Raw genomic sequence first — 26,923 nt, forward strand, 5'->3', positions numbered from 1 at the left:
GAGTGATCTCAACAGGAATTCAGCTGCTACGCTGCTAGGAATGGTGGAACGTTCCACGCAGCAGACTGGCTGGATAGGATGCCCCCAGGGTTTCATGAACAGCCCCCTGAAACCCGCTCAGTACTGTGCAGATTCTTCACTTTGTCTCCAGAGGGCCTGAGATACGCATATTCCTGGATATACGGTACTCCGTGGTATATATTCTGTCTTTACCCTTTTATAAATCCTTAGCATGACAAATTCCACATTCCCCCTTGTAAAGTGACCACTGTGGAGCTGGGAATGTTTTCTGCAGACATTTATATCTCTGTGACCTTGCTGAGAGATACAGACATCTACTCTGGAACAGAGTGAGCCTGGTTTCCTTCCCTCTTTCCTCCTCTGGGCAACTACCAGCTATTATGACCGGGTCAATTTTAAAAGACTTGTCAGTGGTCCACACCGTGACCTGCAGGCTGGATCCAGAGCCGATGTGTTCTATAGGCTCTCTGAGAGATATGGAACCAAGCTGCTGGAGCCTCCTGATTTGTATCTCTGATCCCAAGACAGTGATTACACTCGCTGCTGTCTGTCTGTATGGTTTGTGTAGACTGTTTCCCTTGGCAGGGAATCACATGCTTATTGTACTGGCTCTTCTATAAGAATTTTATTATTTTTTTCTTCAAGAAGTTTGAGCCTTCTGTGTCCCTGTTCTTACAGAGTTTTTTCACTCAGCAAAGAAAATGTAGCGGTGTTTTCTCTGCCCACAAATCACAGGAGGGAGGACATGCAGTAGACTGGAGTTTTTATTAACCAGTATGTTGTCTTCTCAGAAATGTGCAATTGATTTTATCGAAGTGTGACAAATTGCTAGCAGTAAATAAATTGATATTCAGGTGAAATACAGGAGACTGTAAGAGTCATATCGTGTATCTGATTATAAAAATACAATATGCTATGCCTGTATAGCGATTTTCACACATTAGTATGTAACCAGTTCATAAACGTATGTAGGCATCACCATCCCATGTTACATAGACAGGAGATCTTTCATCTTGGAGAAGATGGTCATAGATGAGGTACTAAAATTAGTCAAATTTAAGAACGCATGCTCTCTAGAGGGGATCAAAGATGCTGTTTAGACATGCGAACAACCAGAAGCATCAGAGCAGGAAAGAGTGTGGTTGAACCAGTTAGTGCACTGATAAAATCTGCTACTTCTAGCTTCAGCAGAATTTGTGAAAGTGATAGAAATAGAGTGCAGAAACACACGAAAAGAGATGTGGAAGGCAGTTCCTGTTGCCTAACCGTACATGCCTAGCATAGGTGCCTAAAGCAGGGAGACAATTTTTTTCTGGGCTATTGGGAGATTAAATGCAGAAGATGTTGTTTCAGAAAGTAATTCGGAATCTGTGAGTCTGGATTCTGCTCTGAAGCACCTCTAGAGGAGCCTGATACTCTTCACTGATCATGTAGGAGACTTAGGTAAACAAACTGCTGATTTTAAGGCCCTGAGTTAGGAATTAAAGTTAAGCAGAGGTAAAAACCTCTAAGTCGAAGTGGGATCACTGCAAAGGCAACTCTCTACCTAGACTACAAACCTAATATTGATAATGTTCTTTCCTTGTGTGCCATCACCATGGGAAACTTCCATTTTCCCCTCAGACTTCTTTCCATTATTTATACAACATTCACATCTCATGTGCAGAGGCTGAGCAGTTTGTCTGAAAGACAAAGAAAGTCAGTGGAAGAGAGTACCTTGGAGCTGTGCATTGCATTTGTAACCAAATCTAAAGTCAGACAGACTCAAGGACTCTCCTCTTCTATGTTTCTTCCTAGAGATGGAAGGTTATTTGTCTAATCAGGATTTGTATTTTGTAAAAGTCCTTGGTAAAATCATAAATCGTGCTGTTTAGTTCAAGTTCTCTGAAAAACTGAGAAAACTTCATAATTAAAACAAGAGCAATAGTTTTTGTGCTATATGTGATTTAATAAAAATGCCTTATTTACTGGAATGTAAGTGAGGTCTGGCTTTTCATTAAAATGGATGAAAAATTTTCAACTCAAAAAGGATTCAAATATTTTATTTATGGTTAGAAATACTTTTTTTTTTCCAAATGTCATTACTGACAATCTTGCATCCACGGCCTCGCTTCAGAAGATCTGTTGAATTCTCTGTCCCTTGCATCTGACTTGCAGCACTATTAACGCTTTCCATGTTTCTCTATTGCACTTGTCTTGTTTAACACAAGACAAGAAGCCACGTGGGTGACAGCTCTGTACCAACAAATCTTTACAGACAGATGCTACAACTTGATCCTGATACTCACTGTATGTTTTACTTACTGCTGCAACTGCTACTTAAGAATATAAGCACCAGCTTTTTTTCCTGTATATATCTCCATTTTGAAGTCTGTTCTGATTTAACGTAATATTAATAGGAAACTATTTTTAACCTAAATTAAACAGAGGAACAATTGCATCAATATGTTTCATGGTGCAAGAGAGGATTTCTTCCTTTTGGCTGACATTCATCACCAGTTCTTGCATAAGCATTCACCATACCTAAATAAATTAGTAAAAACAAACTTCCTCCTCCTATTAAGTGGCTCTTTATACAAAGAAGATCAAATTCAGCTGATAAAGTCACCAGGAAGTATGTGTGATATTTAAAGTCAGGTTGACAGTGTAAATACTGCTGCAGAATAAAAAATGTCAGTTTGCCTCAGAAATGCTGTTGTGAATTTCAGGTTGGTCCTATGACAGAGCTAAGGACAGACTCCTTGATTACAGTTTTTACCACTATAAGATTAGTCTTATATTTAGGAGTTATGGGAGAGAATCGGAAAATTTTGTGTGCTGCATGCCACAAAACCATTCCGAAACCCTGTTGCTAAACTGACTCTCTAAAGTGGCTTAATGGAAGGCCAGTTACTGCACTTATATGCCTGGACAGAAAAATATTGCATAATATATGGTAAGGAACAATTTCACATTAGCTGAAGGATGAAATAGAAACACATTAATTCTTTCCTGCAATTTTGTTTGATTTGACGTTTAGTTCTTGTGTGAACAGGTCCTTTTTTGTTGTCAGTTTTGGTTGTAAGGTCGGTCGATTAACCAGACTGTCTGTCGTCCTACAGTACTCTATAATACAGAGGAGAGAGAAATCATTTTGGTTAAAATAAAAATTAGAAACACTGAGAAGAGATGCCCTCAGCCACAAAATTAGGAAGTTAAATCCCTCATGCTTAGCATGGAATAGCAAAATCGGAGTGGGTATATTCCCTGCAAACGGATAACTTAGGAATTAAGCAAGGAAACAGATGTTTATGAAATATGGTAATTCAGTCTTGGAGAAGACAAAAGAATGAAGCAAATTTTTTATTTAGGAATCTGAGTATTATTTTCTTGGATCTGTAAATAAGGGTAAATATGTGAAAAAAATTACTTAAAATCTCTAGGGAAAGAGCACAAGGACAAACAAAGAAATGGTTTCAGTGTGTAAAGCAAGACTTGTTCAGTGAACCACTCAAGCATTTGTGAAAAGTGAGCAAAGTGGTAGCAAAGATAGCTAAAGGAAAATGCATTTTGAAATTCTAGCAAGTAGATTTAAGTTCTAAACGTAACTACTGTAATATATAACTTTGGAAAGTTTTCCATAGAGACACAAAGTATCTTCAACCATGTGGTTGAGAAATGTCATTAATTTAGTATAAAAAATATACTAATACTGTTAATGGATGTGTGTTTTGTGGAGAGAAAAATATCTGTTTCCCTGATACGTATTCTTAAACAATCTAAGCCCTTAAAATGCACGCAACCTGTATCTGTCTTGGTGCTAAACTCTTCTAGTGCCAAAGATAATACACACACACACAAATCTACTCTTTGCACCACTGCTAAGCTTTACTATCCTTTTCAGTCTCTTTTTTTTATTTTTAATGTACTTTTTGATAGTGAGGAGTGAATGAGCAATCCTAGTTCCAAACATGTTCTCCTCCAGACAGAACTCCTGGCGAGCAGCAGCTTCCGCATCCCCGGGCCGACCGCTGTGCCATCCCATCGTTTCTGGTGCCAGCGATTCCTCTGTGCTCGTCTGATGTGGGTGCTCCTGCACTGGGGCTCATAACAACCCTTTCAGCTGTGTTTAAACAGACCCTTTAGATGTCCCTCCTTGACGTCAGCTCGGCTTTGGGGACTAGTTGGTATTTTTCATGTGACTGATAACAGGAGGTTTCCTGATATAGCCTTTCAAAGGAATGGGCAAAAGCAGCACAGCATGATTCTCTAGGGGACATAATCTTTGATACTTGAAAGGGACCTTTTCATCTTGGGCTTTGAGAGGCTGGGCACCCAACGTGCTAAGGAGATTTAGAACATCCTTGTTTAGATTTTTGCCTTAGGAGATTGCTGTCTGATAGGTAAGAATGAACAAAATCCAAGGTAAATTCTAAGTGTTTAATTGTTCATGGAGAAAAAATATTTCCCATGAATTTCAGTCATGTGCATGAGATTCCAAGTGCTTAAGGTGTCAAATACATTTAGGGAGAAAAAGGAAAACTGTTAATAAGGGGATATTCCTGAATGAAAACATCACACACCATTTTTTCCACAATTAGTATTCCTGGTTAGGTCATTGTGTTGATACTGCTCATTTGCATAAGCAACTGTTACAACTTGTGTTCACATACAAAGCAAAGTGTATTGTACTGCATATAAAATTTATGTTCCGTATAAGATAAGAAGTGGGATGCTTCATATGAAGACTGGGATACAGATTAACAGTTTGGTAGCTGTGATCCAGACATCAAGTGAATGTTTTACTTCAGTTACCAGTATAGTTAATGAGAGCAGTGATAATTCTATCAGATGAATTATAATGATGCACTGGAAATTACAGCTGCTGGCATGGAAGCAAAGCTTACTGGTAAGACAAATTGCAGTGATGCAGATAATTTCCAGAATGCTGAGGAAACTGCAGTAATGTGGGTTTGTGGTACATCTGGTGATTTGTTTTGTTGGGGTTCTTTAGGAAGTTGAGGGGTTTTGTTAGTTTGTTTTTTCCTGTGACTGGACAATAGCAAGAATGGAGCTATTTTGGCATAAGTTACAACATTATGTTATCAAAGGTAGATAATAATATAATGCTCAATATATTTCAATATGATAATCAATTTTTTCAGGAGTGACAAAAGTGGGCTTCATCCACTTCATTCCAGTAACTGATATATCCCACAGAAAATTGTTCTTGAGTTTGAAAATGATGGTGAACACAAGAGTTGTGAGCTGGCTGAAGTGCTGGCTCAAGGTAATACTCAAAAGGAAGTCACAAGGCTGAAGGAACGTTACTAATGGTGTTTCTCTGGGATTAGTCTTGGGACCTGTTTTATTTAATTTATTTACTGTTGTGTTGAGGTGAAATTCCTAGATCAAAGTTGGAAGGTGCTGCCAATGCTGAGAAAGACTGGGTTGCCATTCAAAAAGAATTAGTAATGGTAATGTTATATGACATTGGTAATAAGTAAGTAGTATACTGTACAAAGGCATACACCTTGGGTTCGGTAATAACTTCATCTGTACGCTGGGGGTTTATGAACTGGAAGTAACAGAAGTAGAAACAAATCTGAGTGTACTTGTCAGTGGAGGGGTGAATATGATCAGACAATAGAATATAATTATTGTAGAAAAAAACAATGCAATCGTGGAAGGTGAGAACTTTTTAACAGAGAAAGGGACATGGTGGTACCATATTAGGAGTGTTACATCCATTTGAGGATTTCTACAGTTGTGTTTAAGTTCATCTGTCTGAAAATAGCTAAACTGTGAGAGGTACAAAGAAGAGCTACACAATGAGTAAAGGAATGAAGCTCCATCTCTGAAGGAAAATTGTAGATGCCTCATATACCGAAGCAAATGGAGGTTTCTAGGGAGATGAATTATTAAATATACTGGGAGCAAATATTGATAATGGATAGGTTCAGTTTCCATGATCACTTAATCCTTAGCCTGTCTGCTGAGATCACTAACAAAGCTGCCACTTGCTGCCTCTTCAGTAATTTTCTTTTGTGATGTGGCTGCTGGCCGGTGTTAATTCCAAAGGTCCACAAAAACTCGTGCGTGTGACACTGACAAGAGGATTGCCAGTAAGACTGTATTTTTGCTAGTACTGTAAAAAGTATTCAGCAGCCTTAAAAAAATGCATACAGTTTGTCAAATCTTGGCTGCAGATTACTTACAAAAGAAAGAACTAATCTTTATTCAAGATTTTACTGAACTTCCTCCTGTTTGGTCTTTTGAACTGAGCTCTGAGGTGTCACTCCCTCACCCGCGCCTAATGAGCCAGCTCACCACCATGACAGCTGCTGCTGTCTGGGTTTGACTTGCGAGAGCTCCGTAAGTGCGAAGTGTGATGACATCATGCTCCCCAGGGTGCCCGTTATTAGCTGCTAAAAATAGTTACAGGCAAACACAGAATAGAAAAATCAAATGTCTGTCGAAACCACTCGGGAATGGGAAGGTAAAGAGCTAGAGCTCAGCTGAGGGACTTTTTATCTCAAAGGCAACAACGTTGGACTGCCGTCCTAGCAAATGTTTTAGATGATGCTTTAGGACTCGTGAGCTTGGAGGGCCCACAGAGACAAGTTCATCCCTGGTGTAATTCTAAAACTGTCATGGTAAGTGAGCTTTTTGTGTTTATTCCCCACTGGTTAGGTTATCTGATCTGGGTAATCTGTGTTTTGCAGTTCTTAATGTATAATAAGTGTAGCTGTGGGATTCACACCACAAGAATGATGTCAGTGTAGCTGCCAGTATAATCACTATTCTATGCAAAAAATAAAACACAAAGCAATATTAATATTGTAAAACAAAGTGTTCAAAGGCTAAGAAATAATGTACCGTATAACCTATATGCAGGTGTAAATCATGCCTCCAGTCTCCAAATGTATTTTGGGGATATTCCGTGCAAGTTCTTTTGACACCACTCAGAACCTTTAGGCCTTGATCTGTGGACAGGCTTGAAGACAGAGGTTACATTTTCAGGTGTTAACTTAAATGCAGTTTTATAATTTAGACTTCTGTTTAATATTTCTGTGGTATTATCAAGGTGTTTCGGATATTAAGCTGCTCCAAATTAAAGCTGATATAAAAAAGCAAGCGCCTATAAATACAGAAGCAATATAGAATAGAATCATTTAGGTTGGAAAAGACATTTCAGATTACATAACATGAAAGTCTTTGCAAATCTCATCCTGGGTTTTTGATACTAATTAGGTCATGGACAGAAGTGTTCATCAGGGCTTATCAGTGCTGTTAGACGACTTTCTAACTGAGCTCCCCTAACAGTCTTTTCTACACTTCTTAACGTACTAAGAGCAGGCAGGGTAGAAATAGGAAGCTGTGGCTCTTCCATCCGTACACCACAGATTCTCATTCCAAGTTACAAATGCTAACCGGCGAGCACCGGTGAAACTCCTTTGGCCAAAGTATTCTCTTTTTCTCCACTGTTTAGAGTCACCTTGGCTTCATGGTGATTCAAACCCATCAGAAAACAGGGAGAACAACCTCTTCTCTGTCCAGCTTTTGCACCCTGGTCCCAAACTGCCCGGTGTTCTGTTTGCAGCCAGTACCTGGGCTAAAAACACAACTCTGCTGATCTGACAGAGCCTGACGTGTGTCTCTGTCAGCTGCTTGCAGCAGCCTTCCCCAGGGGGACTGAAGAGCCTGATGGATGTACTGCAGGTTATTAGAGTGCATGCTAATGAAGCAACAGATCCATTACAGTATTTATCCATTTGGCAAGATCCAATTACAGGAACTTTGTGAAGTATAAAACAGTTTGATTTTAGCCGCGTCCATCCTGTAAAAGATGATGTCTCTAAGAGATATACCCATCCTAACAGTATTTCCTTGTGCTGATTCATCTATGTTCAAGGTTTTTTGGAGCCAGGATTTGATTCTGCCTTGTTGCTGGTAATATTTTTTTGTACATCTGTCTGATAATCATAGTGGATAAAGCTGAAGAGTCCCCTGGGTCTTTTGCTTGTGGGGTATGACATGTAAAGTACAAGTTTCTCTTCCTTTTACCGATCAAAAGGCAGGGGACTGACGTAGGAATTACTGTGTGGAATTACATTGTCTCTTATGTAGGAATTCAGACAGTGATTGTGATAGTCCCTTTTGTCCCTCAAAAATGAGAATTTATGACTCAAATGGGTTCCTCTGTCAGTCACAGATTTTTTTACCATTATGCTAAAACTTGTTTTAATGGTATAATATCCTGTCCTTTCAGTTGCAAGTGTGATGTTTTAAATGCAAACTGGTTTACAGTCATTTTATTCAGTCTGCAAAACAGGCACCAAAAAAACAAAGTGGGAAGAAATTCTGTATTCAGTGGTGCTGGACAGAGGGGAAAAAGATAATAATAATTAAAAACTCTTATTGAAGAATTTTTCCTCTTTGCATGAGTTTGTGAGATTTATTTTTTTTTAGGAAGAGGACTGTTTTTAGGTGATTCCTTAAAACTACCTGAAGGAGTAGCATCTGAAAGAGAATAATAAGAAGCAGCAAAAATACAGGGACTTCTTACAACATAAAATGCATTTTTAGCAGGTGGCCAACTTCTTGTTTATAGAAATATTTCCTGCTGCATTAAATTTTCCTTGCTGTATCTCCCCGAAGGCTGAACATTGCTGTCTGCTTCAGACAATGCAGCAACGCCCTTATTTTGTACTAGCAAATGATTTTTTTCTATGCACAAGCTATTTCAGTATTCCAGAGCATCTCACTGCTCTAGAATGCATTTATCTGAACGTAAAGTAATTTATTCATAAAAAGGTGATTCTCTCTTGGTTTGGGGGATACCATCAAGGATAAAGGCACATGCAGTAGCACAGACAACTGAGATCTGGCAGAGTTCTTGTCTGCTTAACACTTTTACTGATGGCCTTGACAGTGATTATAATGCCAATAGAATGAAATATCCTCCACAAAATATAATTTCCTGTTGGAATGCTGGCAAAGTAATGCTGATGAGGCATACACTTATTGCGTCATCTACAGGTGATGGCACTATCTTGCATGTTCTGTTTCGAAGGTTAAACAAAGAAGTGTAAAAAAAACTCTCTCAGCAAGAGGTAGAACTACCCGAGCCTTAGGTCTGACTTTAGCTGAGCATTCAAACCCTTGTGCCATGCTTTTTGTGTGCAAATGGACCTGCTGTTTATTTAAACCTCAGTTTAAATAGAAGTGATGTAGAAAACTGAACTGTGTAAATGACTGTGAATGGATTTACTTGATTTTTGTAGAAAATCTAAGGATAGTGGGCCAAAACAATAGATAAAATTAGGGTAAAAGTCTTTGTAAAACACCTGTAGAAGTATTTATCGTATGTTTGAGTTTTACATGGTCCAAGCTAGATCACACTGAAATGATGGATAATTAACAAAACATATGCCAGGAATATGCAGGGTGTCATCAAAAAGATGGACCCAATTTGAAATCACTGTATCTCATGAACAGCTCATGAATGAAACTCTTACCACTTGAAAGGGCAGGGCATGGAGTTTCAAGTGATTACTGCTAGATAAGCCATTAAACAGTTGGTAAATTTTTCTGTAACTGGAACATGTTGCCGTCGGGAAATAGACTGCTTTGACATTGGGTCCATATTTCGAATCACCCTGTGTTTAGATCCAGTAGCAGGAAGCTGAGTTCAACTAGATTCAGACTGGAAATGAGGCATATGTGTCTGTTAGTGTGAGTCATTAAACATTAGCCTGTCTAGACCAGAAACATGGGATATTTCACATGCACAGAAAATTGAGGGTTTGTCTACACAGGACTACACACACATGTAATCCAAATTCACTAACCTTGACAAGTTAAAGAATATGATGTGGAAACTACTTAGGAAATGTAGTTGACTCTTTTGCTGTAAAATGTCAGACTAAAATATGAGAATAAACTCTCTTGCTGGAAAATACATGAGTCTATAGCAATAGCTCTGTCCTGCATGTGCACAGCAGACAAGAGAACAATAAAAGGTTTTCATTATGCTGCATGAAAAGATATTAATGGCACTGTCTCACCGCAAATTTTCACACTATTAGATAGTTAGATTGTGTCCAATCTTGGCTCATCACCAAGACTACTTGCCATAAAATTTGTGACATCAGAAGAGAGACATCCACATTACAGTGAAATTTGAAGATTGTCTAATATGTAACTTTGTGAGACAAGAGTCCTTATCCACAGAACCAGTGTTGTCAGCAGCGCTGTTTGTTTGAATTAATGCTGCAGATTGGATCTAGTCATTGATGCTGATCTCGGCTTATTCAATGTACGTAGGACGTACATTGAATACATTACGTTTTCTAACACACCAAGCCAGCATTCTCTCATGCAGATATCAAAGCTAAAGTAAATGGGAGCAGGCAGCATTTTCCAGCCTGAGATGTCAGGCCATTACAAATTTTGGGTGCCTAAATGTAGATGTAGTATAGATATCAGAGTTGAAAGATGTCTCAAAAATATATCCAAAGTTATATATTATCTGAGGACAATCTAGAATCAGCTGTTACTGCTGACATTGTACCAACCCAGCAAAGGAGTCTTTTGATGTATTTCAAGAAACATGTAAGTTCAGTGTCCTGTAACTGCATCTGCAACCACCAGCCTCTCGGATAAAAAACTTGAGAAGGCTGTTATTTGTTCTTTAATCATTAACTTTGCACTCTTTTTGCCTTCCTTCCTCTCTAAGCTTCCTTTTTGTGAAGATGAAACCGCGTAATGCTGTGTTTGCCTATAGGCGTCCTTTTTCCTGTGAACACAGAGAACCCTGAAGAACAAATAAACTTTTTAAGTTGCTGATCCTGCACGTTTGTAAATGCATTGGGAGATTTGGCTCACATATGGGGACACAAGAATCCCCGTCTCCTAGGGAAGAAACGTCAAAGAACATGAAAAGAAAAGCCTTAGTAGGCACTGGGACTAGAAGAACAAAGAGTGCTTCCAAACTGCAGTAGTGAAAGCCATTGGGAAATGTGGAATAGTCTGACAGAAGCAATAAGAATGATGGTTCTGAGTCAGGCACTAAATCAGTTTAAAAAAAAAAAAAAAGAAGAGGCTTGATCCAAGTGAATTAAAGCCACTTACATTCCTGGAAATGAATTATTTCTACTTTATCAAAAAAAAATAAAAAAAGACAAAGAGGTTAAGAATGTAATTATATGTTGCAGAAAGAATTCAATGGCAATTTCTGTCTCCCAGACTTAGATTCAGGGTACTAACTAAAACTCTGACACGCTGACTTTCTGTATGGATCTCAGCAGCGTTGCCTGCACTGCCTATTTACTTTTCGGTACTTCCTCCTGGAGGCTTTCTTTCAGTCTGTGTTCTCAGCAGGCTTTTAGAGGAAGCTCTGGGTATTATTGTGTGTCCAGAATAAGCAGAAAGCACAGTACTGTCTTCTGTGCATAAGCTCTCCCCTTGTGAATTTACAAATATTGTAGAGAAACAAAATGATCACAGAAATAGTGTTTTGTTAAACAACCTTTCAGAACTGGTGCTGCGGACTTTGTTCCTTGCTTTGTCAATGAGTTCAAGTGTATCAGTTACACAATTTACTATTTGTGTTGTGAAGGCCTTGAAGGAGGTGCCGAAGCCTATGAACCGTGTCTCCCCTTTCCTATCTTAGGCTGAGAATATTTTCATTCTACTCATCTCTGCTTAGATGCAGAGTGTCTGAGGACTTGTTGCAGAGTATCTGTTCCAGTGCACACTGATGTTGTGCCAGTCATATGTCATGAGGGAGCGTCCTCCCACTGGTATGAACAATATGACCGTGAAAGAAGGCAAACAGTGACTGCTTTGTGTCCTCCACAAGATGGGTAGAAGATAGAGGGAATATGTTTTTGTGCACTGTGTCAGGGCCTTGCTTATCAGTTGCACAACACTGCTAATATTTGTTTCCTAGGGCTTACAAATGCAATTAAATCAAGGTTGTAAAACAGAAAATTGTATTCATATGCTTTGTGGATTGATGATGACAGACATACCATAAAATGCTAAAAAAGATCAGCTGCAATTAGTCTATAAAGAACATAATCACCAATATGAATTTGACAGCCATGATTTCAAATAGTCAACTTCATTCTGTTCTATATACTCATTAAGAACGTCTTTTTGTGGTGATTTTGTTGATAGATGGAGGTTGGTTTGAAATAATTATATTAAGATTCAGTTATTCATAAAACTGTATCATTTAATAACAAAAATCCATTTGCTTAGGGGTGCATTTAGGTTGCTGCATTGAACATACCCAGACTCCTCTAGTCACTGGAGAGGGTCTCTGGCATTTTTAATAGCCTGAAGAGTAGAAAAGGACTGGGGCAATTTCCACAGACTTTTTTCTGGTTCTCCTGATGCCCTGAAGTAGATGAGATGCTCCTATATCACAGAGACCACTGGGTTAAATTAACCAGGTTATAATTAAGATTACAAAAACAATCCCCCAAGTTTTATATGCTTGCAAGCAGCATTATCTCTCATTATCCCATTTTTTTTTCCTTGCTACTTCCCTTGAGAGAAGAGTTAAAAATTGCCCTATTATGGGATGAGGGGTGCCCAACGGGCAGCCTGAAAAAGCAATCTGAGAACTATGAATAGCATGGCCAGCTGGAGCCCGGACAGTCTGACTGTGACTGGTGATCCCCTGGAACAAAACTGTGCTGCAGAAGCTGCTGCAGAAAGCATCCCCAGCAGGTGCCACCTGGAGAAGGCAGTGACAAGAGCCTGGCCTGCCAGAGTCAAACACAAAGTGAGGTGAATGGGAATGAAAGAAAAACAGGAAGGGGAACAGTAGGAAAAGGAATTAATCTTTATTTGGTGTGCTGGAAAGATCAAACCTCATTGCACTGTTGCAGTGCTTTGAAGTACATTTTGTCTTAGGACCTGACTCTCCTTATGCCAATTTAAATCATCGGCTTAAAACACAGTGATGTGAATAAGCATCAACCCCTTGCTTGTCTGCTCGTACTGACTAACCTTTATGATGGATGCTTGCTTTTTAGCACAGTAGTGAACCAACAATGCTAAAACGTGGTTTGTTTTGCTGTGTCAAGGGAACCAGCTATCACTGTAGCCACGTCACTAAATCACATTACAACCCTCGGTCTAATGACATTTGTATAGATCTCCAGCTCTCCACTTTTTGTCACTAATCAGAGTAGTCTGAAGATAGTCACGCAGGGACATTATCCCATTTGATGTTCTGTCCCTCTACCTTAACTAATCATTTCTACAGTGCACACACAGGCCAGCATATCCTGACTTTTCCAATTCCTTTTGCTATCTTTATTTTTCTTTCTTTTAGCAGAAATAATTGGGAAATCGATGAGGTTATTGTGTCAGGTCTGTTGCTCGGCTCCCCAGTTTCCTGTTTTGGTGGGATCTAGCAGGAAACTTGAAATCCAAAGAACAGCCAAATCTGTCCTCATGTTTGCTCTGAGAGGCCTACCCTGCCTGTGTAACTGTGATAGGTGAACATGGTTTACCCTTAAAAGATTAAATATGCTTTTCTTACAGTATGTCTCATCCCAATGAAGACAATGGTAGGGTTCATATTAGCACTGCTGGGTGCTCTTGTTTTCTCTTTCTGTTTTAGCAATGCAAAAATAAAAGAAGGTAAATTCACTTCATTGTTATAGGTGCTTGAAACTGCAGTTAACTGCAATTAATTTCATGAAGTGAACAGAATTCTTTAGGATTTTAATCAATGTAGCTGCAGAATTCCGCCAGCCATCTTAAAACCATAACATTTATTTTTAAGATTGAAAATGTTAAATTGATAATTTTAACAATTGTAAGGAATATCCTGTTATATTGACCTTGAGAATCTTATTAAACATAGCAAATACAACACTTGCTTGCTAAAATGGAAAGATGAGATGTTCAGTCACTTAGAGCTTCATATGGTAAGCATCAGGAAAACAGCTACTTTTTAAATGCAGCTGTCAAACTGGCAGGTTGCAAAAGAAACAGATTCCCAGCTATTCAGTAGTTATAAAGATCAAGGTGATCCAGTTTAATCAGATCATCAAAGAGGGAGACTTGAATTTGTTGAATTCAAATCAGTTTTTTTCTGTTCACTCACTTAGGCTGGTCCTAACCACAGGTTCATCAGAAATTCATAATAAACTTTTGAGCTGTTACTCATTCCAAGATGGCACTGAACATCAAATATTAATAGCTGTCAATTATAAGGCAGCAGATACGTGAATGAAAATGCAACTGCCTTTTTGAGAAATGCCTTGGATTGATTATAACCACGTTGACATAAGATGGAATTCTTTGCAAGTACAGATATCAACTGATTCTGGCAATTTCCTTATGGGCATTTTCCAGTGGTATTTGATGTAACCAGGCGTCTCTGAAGATAAGCTGTGGACTCACCATGAGGATCATTTAGAAGTCTCTTCTGAAAAAGACGTCTCTGTGTCTGCTGTAGTTTTGACATGATTGTAGAACTTTACTGATTTCTGACCCTTTGTCCCTGTCTGTCGCTCAGCCTCCACCACTCTAAACCAACCTTTTCATCTTTGGAGTTGTGGAAACCTTGTTTTTTTTCACATGCTTGTGAATGTATTTGCCAAGATAATCAGGACTTCTTTGCAAAGGTGCTACTGCTCTGCCGATTTGGCAGAGCAGGCCAAGGGATGAAGCAAGAAGCCAGAAAGGAACGAAAACCTTCAATTTTTGATTTCTTATTCCAAATGTCTTTGAATCAGCAGCTCTGGGCCCTTCCCAGCGCTTGAAGGAATGCCAGTTCAGTACAGTGAGTGAATAAGGTGCGTGCGGGGGCGACTGCTTCTCTGTCAGTTGTGAGAAGCTTTACTTTAAAAAGTGCCTATTTTTTTGCCAGCATTACAGAGGTTTGAATGGTTCTGAGGAGCGGGTAATGGTTTAGGGAGGCTTTCTTGTTCATGGCCTGTTGCCCAGTCAAATCCAGCCCAGGTCATTAGTGACTAGAACCTGTTACCATGTTAACACAATCTGATGGATGATGCGAACTGTGCCCGAGTACAGTTTCTAGCAGAAAAAGCAGCACAGAAAACAGCATTGCCCTGGTCCCCAATTGACTCTGTCACAGCCAGAGGGGAAGGAGCTGCGCCTGCAGGTCCATTCGGGGCAGAGCCGAGCTGGGCGTGCAGCTGAGCGCTGTCAGTGTGAGCTTCCTCCGCTGCTGCACATCCTTCCCTTCTCTGCAAAGAGAGAACATTCGCCTGCAAAGCTGTCAAGCTGATGCTTTCTCCAGCATTGAAATGACATGCAGTGAAAATGGGTAAGCAAAAATAAGGAGCACCTTGGCTAAGGAGCAGTGAGGTCTTCTGGTAAAAGATACACGGAAGAGCCTGAACGGTTTCATTCAGAGTTCTCGACCAAAGCCCCGAGTATATGAGGAAAATGATTAACAAACCATTAACAATCAGGCATTAAAATGGAAATTACTTCTTTATTGTTATCTCTAATTTTATTTTACAATGTTTTTCCTGATCTTTTTTGAATTTTGCTTATTTAGACTCTCATACTGGTCATTTTCACTTTGCTTATATTTAATTTCGCTACTTTGCTCTTTTGTTCTTCCATCTGAAAAGCCCTCGTGTTGGGTTACTTGCTCAGCAGCAAGGGTAGAAGGAAGGCAGGTGGGCAGGTAATGTGAATTCTGATTTTGGCTCTGCCACTGCTTGCTTGGCAAGCTGTTTACACCACTCTGTGCCTTACTTTCCCACAGAAAGACACTCATAGTCGAAGAAGAATTTAAAATCTTTAGCAGAAAGAACTGTGCATCTACTAGTGCCATTTACTAAAGGAAAACACAAATGAAACCCAGTATTTTATTCCATGTGCTCCTTAAAGTGTATATGAGTTGACTAAGCCAAGTAAGCCTCTGTTCTTCATTTTCCTTTCCTGAATTAGGTCTGAATGTTGAGTCATCATTGATGTACACATCCAAATCACTATAGACAACTTAGCCTTCGAATTGTAAAAAATCTGAAACATTCTAGATTCTTCAGCCCATTTAACACATGTGATATGCAAGTAGCAAATCCTCATAAGTCGTGAAACACAGTTACAGTATGGATCTGAAGCTGCACTGCAGAGAGTATGTATTGCTGTCTCCTTAAACTTCAAGGTTCTCTCTGTTCCCTCCTCCCGATTTAACTTGGATAAAGCATCCACCAACAGGGCACAGTAGTTTTAAGGGCACAGTTGCTGTATAAGTTTGTATTACTTAAAGTCTTTTAAAACTGTTGCAGATAAAAATAGAAATAGTGTTGTTTCTCTTCCTATGCCACAGTGCCCTTTCCAGCATCATTAATTCACTATAACTGAAACCCTTTTCCCTCAGGAATGGCTGGGGTCATAGCAACAATGTTGATGCAGATTCAGGTTAAGAGCCAGCAGCAGCTGTATGCTGAAAAGCTTACTAAAAATGGTCTCTGTCTCTCTGTGGACCTGGAAACCCAGCCTCTTGTATCAGATTCCTCATCTGTGACCATAAAACTCTTCAGGTGCCAAAAATTCTGTAAGTTAAATGGCAAAACTTTAAAATTGCAAGCTTGAGTAATACTCCTAACAACTCAGTGTAAGCTCAGACTCAAAGTTCAGAGAAAGGTGAAAAATATCTGTAATTATTCTAATATGCAACACTTGACTGTAGAGAAAATGTCTTGCTGCACTACACCTGTAGGTTAGCTTAAATTCCAAAAGTGAAAAATAAGGAGCCTTTGCCATCTTTACTGTAATGCAACTGCAACTCCGAGTTAAATTCTTGGTTCATTTACTGATCTTGACCGAAGTGTTTGCCAGTGTGACACCTGACAGCCTGGTATTCTGCACTCTGCAGTTCACAACGCTGAGCTGTGTTCAGTGGGACTGGATTGTGGTTATGTACAGTGGAGTTTGGCACTATGCAAATACATATACTAAAAAATATTACACCTATTTTTTTCTAAGATATTGAGTAGCAGTGCAATACAAGAGTTTTTCATTAAAAATGTGAAAAGCAGTTTGATTTTGTTGCGAATGGAAACTAGGTCATATTTGTAAGAATTTCTAAAGCTCATTAATGGATGTGATCTTGCTTCTGCTCTTGGCTTCCTGTCCCATAAAAAGGCCAGTCGCTGAACACACCTAACAAAATAATACTTTTAAAAAACTGCTTTCTTCCTAATTCCACACTCTTTTACTACCTGTGTCAGTTATTGAATGCTCTGTTAAGCTTCTTGCACCTCTATTCACTTTTTTTGTCTCCACTCATTCCACTTTAGACCTGGAACACAACTTTAATGCACATTCAGCTTTTCATTTGTTAAAGAAGTAACCAAAAACTCCCAAAAAGTGATCACTTGCTGTTGTCTGTGCAGCTAACTAGTCCTTGTTTGCTCCCTATTGCACACACTAAAATCCTCAGGGTTTAGGATTAGGTTAGGTGTATGGTAAAGTAATTGTAATTTACCAAGCAAGATCTAGAAAATACCGTTCATAGGAGGTCTGTTTGGCTGAAAAGGGTTGGGAGGTTTTTCAAACTGAGAGTTAAAAAGGGATCTTCATTGTTTCTGCCCCTCCCATCTGCTGTTCGCTGCAGCTGAAAATGGGGCAGAAAGCCAATATCATGACATTTGAGCAGCCAGCAGTTGGTAGGAAGGAGCCTCCTCCCTGGCCATTTCAGCACAGTTGCTGCCGGAGAGTTACAGCTGATGCGAAGCTTCATCCCCTGAATCTGGGATTTGTAGGCAGACGCTTAATTTTGTCTGTGTAGGTTTTAAATACAAATTCCCCTTCCTCTGCTTGCCTACTTCTCTCCCCCTCCAGGAGAAATCCAAAGAATTTCCAAAACATGCTGTAGAGTTTTCTCAGCCCTCGCGTGCCATTATTACAAGTGGGTTGGGCTGCGGCTTCAGAGAATGTGCAGAAGCACAGTGATTAATATGAGCATTGCTTTTGCCTCACTTAGTGATCTTAAGCATTGGTGAAATACCTTGCAAATTACAGCAAGCAGGTAAAACCCACTACTGGTCTCTCACTGTTGCAACTGATCTTAGAAGGGAACAGTACAGATCAAATGGCTTTTGCAGCCCATTTGATTTTTGTTGTTGTTGTCCTGTGATGAGCATTTTCAGCAGTTCCACAAGTATCCATCATTTTGTCTGAAAGAAATATTTATACATATTATTCATAAATACATGTATACATATAGGCCATACTTGAAGCATCTATATGCACTCCCCTTCTGTTTAAATAGTGTTCAGTGATTGTTCAGTTCTCTTTAAAGGATGAGTCACCTGGCTCACTCCAGCTCAAAACTAGCTGCACAACGCTGCGGAGCATCATCAGTTGTTCGACTGGACCTCAAAAAGTACATGCGCTCTCTGATAGCCACTGTTTCCTTAGTCTCCTAAATAACAAGAAAAATGTTATTACTTTTTCTCCTTACATTCTTTTTCCTTGATTTTTATTTGAATTAAGTATTAAATAATAAGCATGCAGATATAAAAGGAATTGAATTATGCTGGATTGGCAGCCCTAGAAGCTGAAGTTCACTGTTTCTTGGTAGCACAAGGACACTAATAACATGGCACGGATGCTCCCCTCCACCTGGTCAATTAAACAGTGCTCCCAAGACCAGAGCTGGTGGTGAGCAGCTAGTGCAGTCACCATAAACGTTCTTTCTTGGACTTCTAGAGAGACACATAAACAACGGGAACTAAACTGCCACCTTAGATGCATTTCATGTAGAGCATCAGCTGGTGAGCAGAGAGCTCGCTGCTCCTTGGTGCTGTGAAAGGTCACTGTGTGTAAACAGAACCACTGACAGAATGACAAAAGATGATCTGTCATGCTTCAGTTGTGTGGCTGAGCAAGTGGAGGGTTCTTGAAATGAATGAATGTTTGACTTCAGTAAGAATAAAAGCAGGAGATTGAAGGTAAAGCAGTAAAACATTTGCTTTCTCATTGAGGAATAATTTGAGGAAGGTATATCTGAAGGCGGACATGTTTTCCCATCGTGTATATAGAATATAAAGATAGTATGTGTAATCCTGTTTAACGGAGTAATTAAAATGTATCAGTAAATTAAGTAAACTTGTAAGTCTCTGGCTCTTTGTAAGACTTGAATAAAGAATGATCTGAGATTACTCACTTATTAGTAAGGGGTTAATCACGATTTTACTTCTGAGATCTGAAAAGAAGGATAGAAATGTAAGAGAAAAATATGTAGATTAGCATATCTCACTTGGGTAGCTGTGTGGACTGCAGGAGCAGAAGTGCTGTCAGACATAAACAAAGCAAAAGAAAAGTGTACGTACTGTGGGAGCGGCCTGATTTAACCAATCAAGAAAGAGTGATCAAAGGAAGCCAGCGTTGCCATTCTAGAGGTGTCAAGAAAGCAGATTGCTACGTCAATAAATTAATTTTGAAGTCTGAATAAGCAATTTCTTTTTCTTTTGTTTTCCTAAAGTCAGTCGAAGGTGTGGTGTGACTCAGTCGCACCAGCAGAGGGGATTCCCTCTGGATCTTTGTCTCTTAGTTATCTGGGGTTTTTTGTTGGTTTTGGTTTGTGGGCTTTTTTTTTCTTGTCTCCTGAACTAACGTGATTAATTTATGTATATCCTGAAGTGTTTTGGGAAGGAATAAGATAATGGGCTGATGAAATGTCATGGCTTTATGGAACATGGAAAGTACCAGGCTGACAATGAACTCTGCATTTCTCTGGAACCAAGAACAGACATGCATAGACTTTAGTGGTATTTTTAGCCATTGAGATTATATGTGTGCCTGTCCATCTTCATGCGTTTTGGTCTCAGGCTCTGCCAAGACTGAGGAGTTAAGAAAAATCATTGCTTCTTAGTACCCGTTCACTGTCCTGACATGCAGTGTTTCACAAAATTTCCATCGAAAGGGTGTTTAGGGTGCTGCTGCTGCTAACTTGGCTGAGGTTTTCAGTTACAGCTAAATCAGCACAATCTCCAAACAGGTTCCTTTCCTCTACCTTCCCTTTGGAGATGTTTCAGACTTATCAGGCAGGAATCCAAGTACTAGGGGCCTCCAGCAGAATTTAATCTATCAGAAGCCAAAGTGGCTACGTTGGTTGTAGTAACTCATAATTCAAAGAGAACATGTTAGAGAAACTGATCTAGATACTGATTTTTAAAACTCATCTGGCACTGTATCTCAACATTTCTCTTCCACTGCAAGACAAATTGATTCCTTATATACATTCTAAAATAATAAGAAGCATATTGCTGAACTGGCATAAGAATAGTTCCATTAGGGGTAGCTCTGATTTTGCAGAGTAGGGCTTGGCATATGAAGCCAGGGTTCAGAAGCAGAACTGGATAAAAGACCTGTCTGTAAATTACTGCCAGTAACAGGACTGGGGATTTCTGTTTCATTAGGAATTTGTAACTTCTTCATATAGCAAATGACTAAACAGACTACACAATAGGTGAGATGAGTTTTATAAAGAAAGGTAATTTCTTTGTATCACTCTAAGAAAATATGTTCTTCCTTGCAAGCTTTGCGTTGCTGTTACCATTGGACCACTGCAGCTGAAGCAATGCCCCCAAACATGATGAGTTCCCCTGCTGAGAACCATGTCCTGTGTGCTCCATTTTCCCAGTCTGCAACTGAGGAAACTTCCCCATCTCCCAAATGAGTCATGAGGAAAATTATGTCATTTTTAGAAAATGTTTTAATTTGCTCTACTGGAAGGACAAAGACTGGTAATTTCATCATATGTAACTACCTAAATACCATCTGAACTTTTCTGGGGCTTTGCTTACTGCCTGGTATTTTCCGGAGCTGTTTCAAAACAGAAGATGAGAAATGATGTGCTCATTCTGGACTGTATCTTATCAGTAATCACTACTCCGAGATCTGAGGTTTGAATAAAGAAAAATGTAAGGCAACAAGCAGAGTTTAAGGGAGAACTATCCTTGTGCTAATTTCTCCCTTTTATAAAAAAAAAAATAGCAATTTATACAGTGATATAGTGACTCTGATAAAGTTTTTTTTCCTCTCTGAATATGGTACAACAAAATCAAACCAGTTCCTTGTTGATTTTTGTGATGTGATAACTCATTAAATGCAAAGTAAACATATTGCTGAATGACATCTGTCCTTTGGAGAAACAGGGGACAGATGTATTGCAGTGCAGGAAAGCACAGCGTAGACTTTGCAACCAGGACAAAGCTATTACAATAATAGGTTTGAGTCAGTTAAGGGAAGTGCATAAATGTTTTTAAAAACTGATTTAAGGCAAGCAATGAGCTATTTCATTACAGTACGTACTGTATGTTCCAGTATGTACTGCCATTAACACTAAGCCATTTATCACTAATACACTAATAGCTCTAAGATTGCTTTACCCACAGTAGTTAGGATATTCATGTAAAATCTCTTACAAAAATACTGAGGTTTTGTGGTGCTGGCACTGTGGCAGACCCACCCTGAGCAGACGGATGATTGCGGGTGTCCCATGTTCAGTGTTGGGAGTCCTGACCAGGGCTGCCTGATGCTGGCTGTGCCCTGTGGCACTGAGCTCAGACAAGGCCAGCCTGCGGAAGGTGTGGCCGGAGCATCTCACGGCTGAGCTGCTCCGTGTATTCTCAGGTCTCACGTTGGCTGTGATTGCTGTTCGACAATTTGGTGGCGATTTGAGCACTGAACAGGAAAGGGCAGACACACCCACGGGTGCCTTGTCCTGGGCCACCCCTTTCTCTGTCCCGTGCTCCACACCATCGGACAGGCCCGCAGGCCCCGCCACTGCCGGGAGCGGGGAGCAGAACTCTTGAGGTGCTGCCGGCCCTCAGCCCAGCGGCTCCCGCCGCCGCGGGCTCTGCGGCACTCGGTGATGCGGCAGCGCGGACGCCGCCACCACTCGGGGACGGTTTCTCCGCTCGGTGCCTGGTGCTGCCAGGCTCGGGAGCTCTCACGCGAGGCTTCCACGGGCTCTGCGGCTCCTCCGCACCGAACACGGCCGAGGGAACCCGGCCTCGCCCCACCAGCCCAGGGCACGGCGGGCAAACGAACCCCGGTGCTAGGACCTGCGGCTCGCTGTCGCTTTAAGCGCTCTGACGTCAGCACTGCGCTGCCATGGCAACAGCCCGTCACGTTGGCTGGGTCCATGCGGGAGGGGGAGGAGCTCCTCCCGCCGCGACCGAGCGCCATGGAGGCGGCGGCTCGGTGACACCCGTGCGGACCGTTACCCGGCGGCGGCGAGCCGGCAGGTATTTCCCGCCCGGGCCGCGGCAGGGCGGACAATGCCCGCGGAGCCGGACTCCGCCGGTGGGGGCCGCAGCCTGGCCGGCGGGCGGCTCTGCCCGTCCGCCGGGGCTCGGCGGGAGCGTCCCAGGGCGGTGGCTGGTCCCGTGGGGCGGCCGGCGGCGCTCTCCCCCCCGCCGCCCCGGCACCGGGAAGCCTCGGCCAGGCGGGGCGCGGCGGCACGGCCGGGCTGCGGGAGGCTGCGGGCCTCACTTCCTGGTCCGGCGGCAGCGCCCACCGCCCCCGCGCCGCGCTCGGTCGCACGCGGGGTGGGGGAGAGGGGCTGCGGGCGGGCGGCTGCCGGTCGGGGCCGGGGGAAAGGTTCCAGCGCGCTTCCCGCCTGAGGCGGCGCTGCTCGGACCGCGAAGCCTGGGGCGGGCTCAGCCCCGCCGCCCCTCAGCGCAGGGTGGGCGCGGAGCTCTCCGCGCGCGGAGGGAGCGGCTGCAGGGCCGCATTGCCGGGAAGCCCCGGCGTCTCCTCTGCCTTCCGCCGCTGCCGCGCCCCCGCAGAGCCCGGCGGAGCCGCCCGGCAGCGCCATAGCCGCCCCGCGCCCGCCGGCCCCCGCCCCTCCCCTCGCGGGCGGCCCCGTCCCGCGGGCGAGAGGGGGGGCATGGGCGGCACCACCGCGTCGCAGCGCCGGGGGAAGGGGGCGGTGCTCGGCGGGGAGAGCCCAGCCGCAGCGGGGTGACGGCTGAGGCGGCCGCAGGCGTCGCCGCCACCAGCGGCCCCAGCCTGCCCGGCAGCGTCGCTGCGACTCCGCTAGCAGGTAATGCCCCGCCGCCGGGGCTGCGCCTCCCGCCGGGACGCCGGCTGCGGGTCGAGGGGCCCCGTCGCGGCGCCGCCTTGAGGCGGTGGGCGGGTGAGGGGCGCGGTCCCGCCTCGGGGTTACGGGTGTCGGGGTCCGCCGGGAGCGGCCGGGCCCGGCAGGGCTGGGCGACATGGCCGGTTTGCCTTCCTGTCCGTCCCGGAGCGCGGGCACGGCGCCGCGCCCAGCGTCCGCGGGAAGGGTGGTGCCGGGGCAGGGTTAGGCCTCCGCGGCCTCCCCGCGAGTTTGGGGGCGGAAGGGAGAGGCTCGTCACACCGGCGTTTGCCCGGGCCGGGGAGCGGGCAGGCGGGGCGGTCGGCGTCAGCCGCTTGGCAGGTCGTCGGCACCGAGTCCCCAGTGCCGGCAGCTCGGGCACGGCTCCGCCGATGGGAACCCGCGGGACCGCCCGCCCTGTGCTGCCGGTGGTGGGGGCAGCCGCAGGTGGGGCTCACAGGGAGATCGGCTGGCAGCCAAGGTGCCCCTGCCCGCCTGGGAGGTATCTCCGTGTTGCTGGAGTCGTCAAGGAAAGACCTGGTGCTGGAAACAATAGGATTAGCAGTGCGTAGGGCACGTTGACCTGTGCACAGGGGTTTTCAAAATGCTCCTGCCATCCCAGCAGAACAACTTGCCCAGAGATTTGGTTTTAGAACTCTGTACAGCTGGTAGCAACAGGCAGTTTCCACATTAATGCAATATGTAGGGAAACCGCTCTCTTCTCTTTTTTTATTTCTGTATCTATCTAGAACTTGTTTGGGTTTTGGCATTCCGTAAATTCATCATGTGGCAGTGGGGCTGTGCGTTGAGTGAGTGTTGTAACAAGGGTAAACGTGAAGGTACTCCCTGTCTTTAGGAAAAGTGCAAAGTCATTAGATGCTTTTTGTGTCATACTTTGCAGGTACTGCTGTTTTCCACATCCACATTTTCTTTGCAAAATCTGCCTTTTTTTATGTGCACTTATTGCTGAAGTTGTCAGCTTCTTTAATTTTTAGTTTGATGTCCTTTGGAAATTGTGAAAAGCATCCAAACTGCTTATATCCGGTAGACAACAAGTTTAGTTCTGTAATATTACCTGAACTAATGCAAAATAAGCCTCAGATCTGTTCCCTCCTGTTAATTATACAATTTGGGAGTAGATACATTGTCTTTTATTAGACCCATTATTGTAGCTTGGAAAACACACCATTTTCCAGGCCAGTTTTCAGTTCTGAAATAGGAGTATGGGAAGTCTCAAAGCTAAGTATGAGTTGAGGAAAAAATTGCATAGAGTTTAATTTCATTATATATGATAAATTTCTAAAACAACAAAAGAATAGCTGTTCCCTGCTAGGTAGAGCGTATTAGGAAAGGAAGGAAAAAGAATGGCAAAGTGGTCTAGAGAGAGAGAAATAGGTGACCGACCTCCAAAATGCACTATAAAAGCATTGGGAGAGATGAAACTGTGTTTTTCCAGGTCTGGTGGATTTTACGTATTCGACAGACTTGTGTATTCTAGTTTTGTCTCTGCTTGGAAAAATGTTTTGTCTGTTTTGTGCTGAGAATCTGAACTGAGAGACCAGAGCGATTGCGCGGTGAGAGGCAGTTCCTGGGTGGGAACTGGGTGCTTTTCCTCTTTCACCCGTTGTCAGCGCACGCTCGTTCTGGTTCTTAGGGGTTCACCTACAGAATTAACCGCAAAAGCATTTGATGTGCTTTCCAGAATTTCACATGCTTCCATAAGTGTGAATAGAGGATCCAGAGGTTTTTGGTAGTTTTTGAGGGAATCAGTGGCTGTTGGGGTAATAGTGGGAATTTTGGGGGATGTCAGCCTGCAAAGTCATTCGAGAGTGCAGAGGAGAAGCGAAAACTGCTCTCTGACTTCTATTAGAAATACTGGAAATGATGTAAAAGATGGTCACAAATCTGACAATTAAGTAACAATTGAAGCTGGGTAAAGTCTGAAGTCACCTTCATAGGAATAACTACTATATCAACAAATTAAAATGAAACAAACCACATGATGAAGCTTTACAATTCTGAAAGTCTTTTAATGGGATGGGAATCTTTAGTGGGTTTTTGCAATGTTTGTTTGTGATTCTTAAGCACAATAACTGTGAGGTTAAGCTGTACTTCAAAAGAACAGACTGATTTTTATATTGGAAGAAGGGGACTAGGAAAAAGAGGGAAATCATAAATACATGGATATGCCTCACTGTATGTCTAATATGGCAAAATATAGATAATCTTGAATTATGTATTATTTATTTAAAATAAGCAGTTTTTACAGTGGATAATGTAGATTAGTTATACAGATGTAATATTTTGAGAACCAAAGCTGTAATAATAACATGTAGTAATGTCTTGCATGTGTTAATCATGAAAGATTTGAGTTTCAGGTGACAGGGGTGTACTTTTCTGTATTGTTAAAGTGGTACAGCTGGTGCTCTGTCTCTTGCTTAGCCCTTTCCTGAGTGCTTGAAAAGTTGGTCTCGATAGACTGCTCAGGTCATGGACATCTTCAGTAGAAAATTGTTCCCTACAAATGTCATCTGTTGTTGCTGGATAATGAAAGTTTCAACTATATTTTCATGTTGCTTATATAGAATGATAGAATCATATGTTTAGTGTTTAATTTGTCCAGGTATTTTAGTTTTCCAAACAGTTTCTGAAGAAAAAGCTTGGACTCAAAAACCTCATTAGAAAACCTTGCAAAATATTTTAAATACAGAACTGTGCGTAGTTCTGTCCTAGAACATTATACAACTTCTAAAAATGCCACAAAATTTATGAATATAAGATTTTGAAGGTGAAGTAAGAGATTAAAAAAATTTAAAAGATCACAATATGCAGCGTGTTGTAAATCTTCCTCACTTACTGTCTTCTCTGCCAGAATCATAAATAAAGACTGTTGTGTCACTGAAGACAGAGTCATTTGATTTATTGCTTTTTATCTCAGGAGTCACTTTAAAAAGTCTCATCCAACTAGTAAGAAATTCCAAATCCTACCAGCTTGATGTGCAGTGCTTGCTCATGGAATGTAAATACTTACAAACAATAATAATGCAGTGATTGTGGTTTGTACTTAATACTGCCTGAGAGTATCAGTGCTCAGATTAATGCAATTCCCAAGTGCCTGGAACTTGTTTTTTGGGAAGTATGCATAGTATTGCTTAATCAAGAAAATATTTTTTAAGTTCCACCAATTTTTTTCTCTCCATTAATTGAATGCAAACCTGTCACTTATTTAACCTTCTGAAGTGTGTAATTAATTTTAGTTGTTTTTGTTTTGTTCTTGTGTGAAATCTCTGTGTTTTGCAACCTGATGTTTTGTAATGGAATTTATGTGAAAGATGCTAAACAGAACTAAAGCAAATGATAACTAAAAACATGAATGTGTGCTCTTCTCTTAAGGTTGTGGTTTGTTTTCTGATACTAGGGCAGAGAGCTTCACAGCTTCCTAGACAACACAAAGCAGTGCTATTAAAAGTTGCAGCTTTCATTTGAAAAAAGCTGTACTGTTCAGGATTATGTTAATGTGCTCAGCAGCATGTGAGCTGTCAAACAGTCCATATTTGTGGAGAGCCTGAAACAAAAGACCAAGAGGTGAACTTCTGAATGTTTCAAATGGATGTCAACTTGGATGCCATCAATGATACTCAGTGCTCAGATTATTTTGAATTGCTATATTTAGTGTGGGGAAATACCATAATGAGAAGATGAATGAGAGTAGAGCGGAAGGTTTATAAAAAAGAGTTCAAACAAATGCAGATGGACATCAACTAGCAAATAGTGATGCTGTTCAGTGAAGGCAGTGTCACTTCCTTTAAGATGTCTCAG

At 41.9% G+C, this 26,923-nt stretch overlaps 1 protein-coding gene across 7 annotated transcripts in view; it reads left to right on the forward strand.

Moving 5' to 3' along the window:
• The window catches only part of GNB4 (G protein subunit beta 4), a 74,480-nt gene that overhangs the window by 18,156 nt on the left and 29,401 nt on the right, over window positions 1–26,923 (forward strand). Inside the window, exon 1 of one of the 7 annotated variants that reach the window (XM_065072950.1) lies at window positions 6,452–6,656. The exons of 4 other annotated variants lie outside the window; for them this stretch is intronic. The gene's annotated coding sequence lies outside the window, so the exon portion shown is untranslated. Of the gene's footprint in view, window positions 1–6,451; window positions 6,657–22,136; window positions 22,272–22,697; window positions 23,072–26,923 lie in introns of those variants that run through there. 2 more of the 7 variants (XM_065072944.1, XM_065072946.1) reach the window with 2 other exon arrangements.

Source organism: Columba livia, chromosome 9 (assembly GCF_036013475.1).
Source record: "Columba livia isolate bColLiv1 breed racing homer chromosome 9, bColLiv1.pat.W.v2, whole genome shotgun sequence".
Lineage (NCBI taxonomy): Eukaryota > Metazoa > Chordata > Aves > Columbiformes > Columbidae > Columba > Columba livia.